The sequence below is a fragment of the Hibiscus syriacus genome, unplaced genomic scaffold (assembly GCF_006381635.1).
Source record: "Hibiscus syriacus cultivar Baekdansim isolate YM2019G1 unplaced genomic scaffold, ASM638163v2 tig00008146_pilon, whole genome shotgun sequence".
NCBI lineage: Eukaryota > Viridiplantae > Streptophyta > Magnoliopsida > Malvales > Malvaceae > Hibiscus > Hibiscus syriacus.
The window spans coordinates 37,274-48,715 of NW_024062154.1; the positions used below are offsets into that span (position 1 = coordinate 37,274).

At 27.6% G+C, this 11,442-nt stretch overlaps 1 pseudogene; it reads left to right on the top strand.

Moving 5' to 3' along the window:
• Positions 1-8,496: 8,496 nt before the first annotated feature.
• On the top strand, positions 8,497-10,561 carry LOC120202077 (annotated as a pseudogene).
• The last annotated feature ends 881 nt before the right edge of the window (positions 10,562-11,442 follow it).

The following is an 11,442-nucleotide window of genomic DNA, read 5'->3' on the forward strand; positions in this document are numbered from 1 at the left end:
GGCTTCTTTCACTTTTTTCACTCTTTGGATCAATATAGGAAAGGAGAGGGAAAATGTGTAAGTAAATAAAAGCAGAGCTAAACTGATAGACAGAGGGATGGGGAAGATAAAAGAGAATTAGGATTCAAGAGTTGGAGTTTTATCAGAAATTTGCAGAAGATGAATGAAAAGATAAATATACAAAATTTAATCACTCAACAAAGGGTAAAATAAATAAAATAATGATGTATCGGGAACAAGCTATCAATCCACTGGGATGACTATATAAACGCAACTTGTCGAATATAAAAATAAATAGATGGAGAGTTTTGTTTATTACTTTTTTATTTATGTTATTAAAATCGGCTAAATCAATAAGATAATATTGTTGGAAAAAACAATTCACGTGATAAAGCGTTTCAATAATTAATTGTTGAGATAGGGTGAAATCTACAGTTTGAACATATGTCGCCATCGCCATATTGTCCGACATACATGGCGACATATAAAGTCGCTCGACATACATAGCGACCTCTATTTTAGCCTAGTTAAAAAGCTTAATTACCGATGTAGGTGATAGTTGTTACTTAAGGAAATTTAGGTAATCGCATGAAAACTTAATTATCGATGTAGATAATATTTGTTACTTAGCCTCAGCGTGTTGGGACGTGCATGGCACATGCAAAATCTCTCGTAATTCGCTGGGAAGAAATGGCGACTTAGTAGGTCACCCGGATGATATGACGACCTAGTAGGTCGCCCTTATGACATGACGACTTATGTCACCCTATTTGAACAATTAATCTAAGAAATGCATTATCTCGTGAATTAATTTATTCGAAAATATTATCTCAAAAGTTTTGCCTATTAAAATCTTACAGAGTTGTTGAGCTGTATTTCCTTTTTCCTTTTAATTTATTTATGGGAAGACGTCAAAACATGCTCTAAATTCACACATTTTATCTGCACAATTCTAAATTAATTGTACTCAATCATCATTTGTACAATCAATTAGATTATAATATTTTGTTTCATATTGTCTAGGCAAAACCGGACGTGTGAAACATGTCTGCACTGGACTACTCAAATCTAGCATTGAATCAAAAATTTAATCCATCATGATGGATTTTATAATATTAAGTGTATATGATTTTATTTTATTTTTAACTTTTTTGTTAGGAAATGTTATTAGTTTATAAGAAAATATTTTTTTATTAAACTCATCAAGTAGTTAAAAGAAGAATTATTCTCTTTTAAGGTCTTGAGTTCAATTAGTTGTGTAATCTGATGTGTGCGTTATCAACAACTAAGAAAAATTTTAAACATATATTAAATTGTAACCCTAAGATTATTAAAAAAAAGTACTATAAAGATAATATAATTTTAATATAGAAACTTAAAAGACATAAATCAAAATAAAATCAAAATATTCTTCAAATACATGTTTCATCTTTTTTTTTTAAAAAAAAACCTAACTATCAATAATCTTAATATCTCTGTTCGAACCTAGAGGTAATATAGATGTAGGCGTGGAGATTAAGAGAACCAGTATGACAGATTACTCTGCGACAATTATGAATGCATAGATAAATTATTGCAAAAGGAGATCTAACTATACGAGACTATCAACATTTCTTGATCAGAAGATATGTCATAATTAATATAACACGAAACGTCAAACTATTATAACAATTGACAAAAGTGTACTATAAAATTGGACAAACAATTCTGTCATAAAGACAGATAGATAGATAGATAAACTCTTCAAGAAAATATATAACAAAAAAACAAAATGAAGAGAATGATTTATTTAAATTTAAATTAAAAAAATAAATAAATAAATAAATAAGAAAAAGAGAGAGATGAGGATGTTATACCGCCACCTAAAGTAACATTTTAAAAGAAAAATTAAAATAATATTTTTGAAAACAATTAAGATTAATAATATATAATAATTTTTAAAATAGTATATGTTAAAAATCATTTTTAATTGTAACATTTTCAAAATTACTTTTAACTGTAACATTTTCAAAATCACTTTTAGTTATTAATAACAAATTTATAGACTCAACTGCTTGAATTTATGAACTTTAACACTCTCACCATTTAATATTGAATGTTCATACTCATACATATGTGGTGCTCAAACCTAAAACTTCAAAGAATAATAATAGTTCTTTAACTATTAAAATCACTTAATTCATGTCAAATAATATTTTCTTTAATTATTAAAATCATTTGATGAGTTGATTTATATTTTTAATATATATAAAAGTAAACAAAAAATTAAAATTTTTGGGAAGTTCTACCGTACGATAATCTTAATATACAGATAAGGAAATGCATTATCGGAAATGTTATTATTTTTTTACATTTCCGGTAAAAAATTACCTAAAACATTATTATTTCTACCGGAAATGTTATTATTAGACGCTTTACTGGGTTTAGTAATATATTAGTAAAGCGTTACTTAAAGTATTATTTTTTTCTATCAGATATATTATCAAACCCGATAAAGCGTCCAATAATAATATTTGAGGTAGAAATAATAATCTTTTAGGTAATTTTTTTACCGAAAATATTAAAAAATAATATTAATTTTGATATTATATTTTTTAACCGTATATTAAGCTGCCATACGTGACACTTCGTCAAAACTTTTGGTTAAAATTAAGAATAAAATAAAAAAGAACACTCCAACAGCTACACACTAATTCACATGACAGGTGTAAGAGAAACCACTAGATTTACGAGCAAAGATCCCTTTAAATGAGTCTCTTTTAAGTAGGCATATAAACAAATAGAATATTTAGCAATCTGATCGTGAATTGTTCGATAGAAAATTTATTTATATTTGTTTATTTATTAAATGAAAAATAAAATTTTATATTATTTTAATTAAATTAACAAACATGAATAGGTTCGTTCGTTCATTTACTTTCGTGAACATTTGATAATTTGTTCATCTATGTCTGTTTATGTTAGTTGTTTATATTCAACTCAATCTCTAAACTCGTTTAAAATATTAAGACCTAATAAATTTTAATTTTAGATCCATTAATATTTTAAAACTCAGTTAATTTTTAAACTCAACTAAAAAATATTTAAAAATTATTTAAAAATTAAAGAAAATGTAAACTCTAAAATTATTTGAGAAAAAAACTTTTCTCAAATACTCATTTATGTTCATTTACATTCATTCATTTGTGTTCGATTATCATTTTAACGTACGAACATGAACAAACTATTCTTTAACGAATGAATATGAATAAAAAAATTATATTCATTCAGTAATTCGCGTTCGTTCATTTATTTAATTAAACAAATGAATATAAACATATCGATTGTTTGGTTGGTTTACCTGTCTACTTTTAACCATTTGTTACTTTTGGTTTCCCGTTGCGGCAGTGGCCAATGGGGAGGAGATTTGACCGACCCGTTTTTTTTTTTAAATTCTCTCGTTCTAACACCTATTAATCAATATTTTTTGATGTAGCACCCTTTCGACTGAGGTGGCACAAAAACGTATCTCCGGAGATGCGCTTTATATGGATTTTACTGAATCAAATATCATGCTAGTATTTCTTTTAATAATAAAGATTTTATATTTATTATTATTATAAATAATTAATATATTATGTAAAGTGTTTCGATTATAATTTAATAATTATCGAATGTATTTTTTAAATGTGTGTTAAAGGTAGAACGAATTTAGGTTTTAGTGTTATATGTTTCAGGGATTTTGGCATTCACCCATTCCACGCGACATTAATCGAATGTAATAATAGATGAAAACCAGCTTTGATCTTATTGTAGTTATAGGAAAAATGTATAAAATTATAATATTACACGTATTGTTATATATCTATTTTTTTATTATCGATCTATTAATTTTATCACTTAATTATTTAAATGTTATTAACCTAGTCATTTGTTATCAATATTTAAAGAAAGTATTGATGCATAAGTTAATAAAATTAGTATAATTACACATTTAATCTTCAATAGTTACATATTTTATCAATTTAGTATTACTTTTAATTTGTATAATTTAACATTTTTTTCTCTACTTAGAAGGTGGAATTATTATAATATTTTAAAATTAATAATTAATTTTTTATAATAAATAATATTAAATGTTATCAATCTCGTCATTTGTTACCAATAATTGTTGCAATATACCCGAATCCAGCAGAAGACAAATATGGCAAAATATGTTGCGATGTCGGTATATGTAGATTTTTAATAAAAGTCTCTAAAATACGATCAATTTCCTAAATAATATGCATTATAAAAATTTATAATTAATATAAATTCATTATAAATTTAAATTAAAATAATAATAAATATTAACATTAATTATAATTTTTTTTATCATATCACTAAAATGTCTGGAGATATAATTTGCATCCAATCACAACAGCATTTCACTTTTTATTATAACTGCAGACAAAAAAATATAATTAGTACAAAAAAATAATTAATTAATAAATTTAAATAAATAATAATTATATAAATATTATTTTAATAAAAAATAATATTTATATAATTATATTACTATAAAATATAGAAACTTTTTTAAAAAATACTAACTTAAAAATAAATATAAGAGAGGAGAAGATGATTTTGGTGAAGAATGAGGAGGGGTTGAGGGGATTTATATAGGGAGGAGGAGGGGTATTAGGGGAAAACGGATAAGGGCATTTATGACATTTAATAGAAGGCGCGTCCTCGGGGATGCGTCTTCCCCACGTGGCGTCCGATCGAGCATAATCCCGTTAAAGCACATCTCCGGAGATGCGCCTTTCACATGTGACATACGATTCAATATAAATCCAGGTAAAACGCGTCCCCGGGATGCGCCTTTGTGCCACCTCAACCGAAAGGGTGATACATCGAGAAATATTGATCAACGGGTGTTAAAAAGGAAAAATTTTAAAAAACGGATGAGTTAGGTCAAATCGTCCAATGGAGATGGGATGCCCACGTGGCGATGGCCCAGTGGAGGGCCCCTATTACCGCACTACTCTATGTTTTATTTTATTTTATTTATCTTATCTCCTCTTTTAATTCATATTGTTACAGCCTAAATAAAACCCCACCAGTCCTTTAACTAGTCGTTGAGAAGGAAAGTGCACGCTTTTCGAGACGGATTAGGTTCCGTTTCTGACGCCTACCCTTCCTGCACTCAAATTGGTGACCCAACTTGCAGCCTTACGAGTCGCACTTATTTAAATCAGCCTTTATTCATTCTTTTATTTTTCATATTTACATCATCTTTTGGTATTTTCTAAATATATATATAAAATATTATTCATAAAATTAGCATTCATTATTAAATTTTATATAACACTTTTCAAAAAAAGATTATTTTCATAAAACTGAAGATGAAGCTTTCATTCACTCAATAATTTTCTTTAAACTTATTTTATTATTTATCGTCTTCTTCATTTCACCAATTATTCATTACGACTCTTCATCCGTTCTAAACCAAATAAATTGTCTACAGTTATGACTATCATACTTTTGTGTCAATAGAATTAAGAATATCGATTTAATTTAAGTTATAATACATTCATTAAATATATCACCAAAGCTAAAACTACCAAATCATATATTTAAATAAATGTTAGATCATTTTATTTAATTATATTTCATAAATTCTAAAGATTAACAAAATTTTTAATAAATGTTACATCGTTTTATTTAATTCTGCTCATAAATTCTAAAAATTAACAAAATTTTAATCGTTAAAAGATATCATTTTAATGGTTTTTCTAACGTATATAGTTGCTCTGCGGGGCTGCAATTCTTTCTCTTTTTCGTTGCCTTGGATAAATATTTCTTCCCTCTTTAATTAAAAATATTCATATATTGACTTTCTTTTATAAAATTATAAATTTAAAACGTATTCTTTACATTATACTACGGAATCATATACAATAATTATTCAATGTCAAATGATTAAAAGTCTTTAAATAAATTAAAAGTGATTTTGATTTTTCAAATTTTAGTCTCTTTCAATTTAAATATTAATTAAATTAAGTTTTGTTTTTTTAATTTAAATATTTAAGAATCTTTAATTTTATTAGAATCAAATAATAATAAATATGAAAATTAATCGTAATCTAATCATACCAAATCATCAAGAATAAAATATTAGATCTACGGAAGTGTATCTAAATTAATTGATAGATTAAAATTCGTGAGTCTTTATTTGGTTGTGATCTTCCAAGAAGACATGTTTTCACTTGACGTAAAAACTTTCTGATATAATAAGAGTACAACAAGTTAACATATTTCTTGGGGACCATTACATTTTTATATAGATCAAATATTATGTCAATCTTTTAAGTATTTATAATTATATCACTCATCAAATTATAAATACAATTTATGGTATTCACACTTTAATTTTATGACACTCTAGTACTTATGACACAAGTAATATAATTGGTCATTTAATTTTGTGTCATAGTTTATGATAATATTGTACATTATATATATACTCACAAATATAGATTTTAATTTATATTTTTTATAATTTGATAATTTAATTTTAATTATATTATATTTGATTTAATGGTGAGAAAGAAACATGTGTGCAAGAGGTTAGATAGGATAAAAGATATTGTTGTTGACAATTGGCTTTCTTTTGCATTTTTTTTTTATCTTTTCTGTTTTGTCGCAACCTTTCTTTTACTTTGCATTTTGTAACATTTAATTTTTTTTCTTCACGTAACATAACCTTTTTTTAATAATGCTTTTAACTAGTATATCTTAATTATCTCTTTATATGTAATAATAAATGATTATAATATATTAGAGTATTTCTCACTTTCTCATCGGGAATTGCAGTGCCAGCAAATTCAGTGGAGAAAATAAAATCAATAAAAAATTCGTAAAATCTATTAATTCACGAAGTGATTAAAATTATTATATTTTATTTTCTGTAGACTTGAATTTCGATATTTATCTTAAAAATATAATATTTTTTACTAAATAAAAGATAAAAAAAAAAAAAAGGTCCCTGCTTCTACCTCTCCCTTTCGTTGCATGGTTTTCGACACATCTTCTACCAGCAATTATATCGGTAGGTTAAACTGATCGTAAAAGGAGCGGTATATAAATTGAATAGATGCCTAATAAATTTACACGTGAATTTAAGCTTTAAAAATTACAAGTTGGAAAAAAACAGTAAATTTTGATTATATACTAAATTAGATTATTAGTTATTCTAAAAAAACAAAGTTGAAACTATAAACTTAAATAAATAAAAATTATTGTTTAGTCTAGGATTTCATTCTTTCGTATTAAAAAGTTTGTTAATCAAGAACGATGCAGTACGAGAGTTTAAAAGTTATATAAAAATTAAACTAAAAGAAATCATAGTTATTATAAAATGTAAAAGAAGACAAAATACAATAGTTAAACTATAATTATAGAAATGAACTCATTGAATGATTTTAGTAGTTAGAAGGAATTTGAATTTGAATTGTTATATCCATAGGATACATATATTTTATAAATAGAATAATAAACTTTTTAAACAAATATTATATTATAACATGTGATTCATCCGCTCATATTTCAACCAGTGGATTTGGAAGACTTGATTGTTTATATCGTGCATGGTTCTATTTGTTAGATTTATACGATATATGTATATTTCTTTTAAAAAGTTATATACTATTTTCTTGGATACTAAAGATGTAGCATTTTTTTAGATAAAGAAAAACCCAAGTGGACAGAAACAGTCTGGAAGCCTCAACAATGTGAGGGACTATTTTCTTTTTCATTATTAAGGAATTAAACAATGAAACACTATTAGGCCATGTTTGGTTCACGGATTAAAACATTCCTGGGAGTAATCTTTTTTTCCTGGGTTAAGATACCCACGTTTGGATGGCCATATTCCCAAGTGAGGGTAAACCTTGAATACCAACAATGATTTTTTTTCTCTGTTTTACTGGGAATGTCAATCCCCCATCCTTCTTAGGTATTTGTTTATTCCCGTCCTCTGTTGGCTAAAATACCCTTCTCCCGTTAGCTTGCTTCTGGCTGAAACAAAATATTCTTCTTCAATTTGGCGAGAGTTATTGCGAGGAGCTGTCTCTTGCTCCAATGGATTTCTTCTTCTGTGTTGTTGCATCTGCTAATCTCTTGCTAGGTTCGTTTCTCTCTCCCTATTTGAAAACTGCTTTATTTAGATTATTGAGAAAATAGCAATTGCCATTTGCTGCAATAAAAGAGGGTCGGTGGCTGTCATTGCCGCTTGTTTCTTCTTTCTTTCTGTTTTGACGTTGAAAATTCAATTCAGCCATCCATTTCTTTCTGTTTTCTTTTTCTAAATAATTCAATAAAAATCCAAATTTGAACATCATTTTCAAAAGCCCTCCCCTTGGATTTCGCCTTAATCTTTCCTTCTTAATACCCATAGCTTCTCTGGTTTTTGTTTATAATTTGATAAGCTCAAACAAAATATAAAAACAATAGCAGTAAAGGAAGCAGAGAGAAATGGCGACGAATATAGGTATGATGGATAGTGCTTACTTTGTTGGAAGAAATGAGATTTTAATGTGGATCAATAGCGGGCTTCAGCTCAATCTCTCTCACATTGAAGAAGTAAACTTTTTTATTAATATATGCTAAATTATTCTTTTCTATGGGTAATTCTTGTTTCTTTATTAATTATTGTTGTTTTTTTTTCCTGAATTTGATGGCCTTCTCATGCATTGTATATGCCAATGTAGGATTGTTTCATTTTGTTCTTACTAGAAATGAACACTTTTGCCTCCTTTTTCTGGTTAATTTTAACGGAGAATGGAGAGAATGCTTTGAAGTTTGAAATGGGTTTATATTTTCTTCATTAAAATGGGATTGTTTTGGCCCATCCTAATAAATTTTCATATTGGAATTTTGTTTAAGGTTTACTGATGTTTGAATTTATTTCTTTTGTTAATCTTTGATTTACTTGAAAAGTGTTGGGTTTCCCTTGTTCTTTTTCCATGGTAGAGAAATGGTACTTGTAATATGTTAATAATTTTACCTTTTTCGAACCTTATTTTGAAATATTTTTATTTATACTTCAGTAATTCCTCTGATACAGCCAGAAGCCGAGAAATAATTTTGGGAACATTCTTCCTTTTCTTGCTTTTGTAGATTAGGATAATGCTGAGACCAATGACTATGTTATTATGTCTATTTCCAAGTTATTATACTGCCCTGCTTGATGCCTGATGGCATCTTAATTAGGATAACATGAGAGCACATGGAATTTACATTAGGATCAAAAGTGGGTGATGATATGTGTATTTTGACATTTCAGTCTATGGTTGGTTTGAGGTTTCCTTAGTAATTGTCGCGATTTGTGCAGCCTTACTCGATAAAACTTGACTCAAACAGCTAAGTCAAACTGCAAAACAAAGACAAGAAACTCATGTTTGTTTTGTAGCTTGACTTAGGTATTTGACTCGAGCTTGATCTTGAAGGTCGTGCGGATGTAATATGATATTACCACTCTATTAAATGTATTCTCTTATATCTTGACATTCATTACTTATCTTCAGTTTAAATAACTATTTGCTTCCAGGCTGCCTCTGGTGCTATACAATGTCAGTTGATAGATATGACCTATCCAGGAGTTGTGCCAATGCACAAGGTGAATTAGCTCGCTTTATTCATCGTGCCTGCATTGTTTTCTTAATTAATTTTCCTCGTGAAAATAATTTTCCGTGATTTTAATTGGAATGCAGGTGAATTTTGATGTAAAAACAGAATATGATATGATCCAAAATATTCAACAAGTTGAAAATTGACAAGGTAATTAAATCTCTTTCAATGGCTAACATATGTAGTTTGTCTGTTTTTTTACTACACGTTTTAAAAGAATTAAAGAAATGCACCTTCAGTATCCTTCATCACATCGGTTTGCATATGGGTTACTGAAAACCTAAAAAAAGGAAGCAGAGAGTGGGTTAGCTCTCATGTGAATTGCACTTCTTTCGGTAGTAGGCCGAAACGAGATTGTGGGAAAATATAAAAAGTGTCATAATGGCATCGAGGGATATCTAAAATTTTGCTTTTGGCATAAAAATGGATGGTACTATTTAGATGCTTTTATAGGAGTTGAAGCTTACACTACACCTCTCATGAATTAAGATTTGAGGTCAACATGTGTTGTTCATTACTGTTGGCAATTGAGCATATGCCTCCACATGAATAGTTCTCTACGAGTTAGATTTCCTAATGGTTTTCCTGAATTAGTTCAAATATGATACCCGTAATTCTGCCATTTGCAGCATATTGAAGTCAATAAACTTGTTAAAGGTAGACCTTTGGACAATTTGGAGTTCTTACAATGGCTGAAACGGTATTGTGATTATGTAAATTATGGAATCATGAATAAGTATTTTTCCTATCAGTTTTTGAATCTTTCCTCCCTGACATGATTAGTATGTTATTATGATTGGATTATTTGATTTATTGTATGTGATCCGATAGGAATTATGATCCTGTTGAAAGAAGACTTAAAGTTGGAAAAGACAAGAACTTGAAGGCTTCTCGCTCAAAATCTTTGTAAGCAATCCATCTCCATAACTCTGCCTCTGGAGATGTAGCTAACCTTAATAAAAACATCAGTTTGCTTAAGCAATGCGATTTCTTTTGGGAACCAAACAAGTACACTTATGAACCGAAAAAAATAGACATGTTTATCACTTCTGCACTATGTAGTTGTACATTTAACTTCAAAATGGAAATTTTGTAAATTTGTTACCAGCACAAGAACTGTGTAGAATACACAAATCTGTTGAAATCTTACATTCCCAAACGCGCTTGTTGATTGAATGCATCACATATGTACTCACAGCAGTCTTGGAGAGAAGTATGTAAACCTTGTTGATTGAAAAATACAAGAAACCTCCAGTGAATGCATCATGTATGAACCGCTGCTAGTTCCCACAATGCAATGCCAAGCTGGACCGTATGTGAAGTCGAATTCCTAGAAAGCCAATGGAATCATCGTCACTGTCGATTAATATCATAGTGAAAGTTAAAAATCCCTAATATTGAGCATTTAGTTAAATGTTGATGTAAAATGTTAATATATTTTTAGATAAATTATGTAAAATTTAATATTAATTAAAATTAAAATAATACATGATATATTTAAATAATAAAGTAATATATTATCGATGAATTTTTATAGAAATAATTTTTATTTAAATATATTATCGATGAATTTTTATAGAAATAATTTTTATTTAAATATATTATCGATGAATTTTTATATAAATAATTTTTATTTAAATATTTAGAATTCACTTGTTTTAAAATATAGAATAAGATAATTTGGTAAAATATACATTCCAATAATCTTTTATTCTTTCAACCAAACACTGTAATCTTACATTACTGCCAAACAAACCAAACACAGTAATGTAACATTCCCAGTAATGTGTT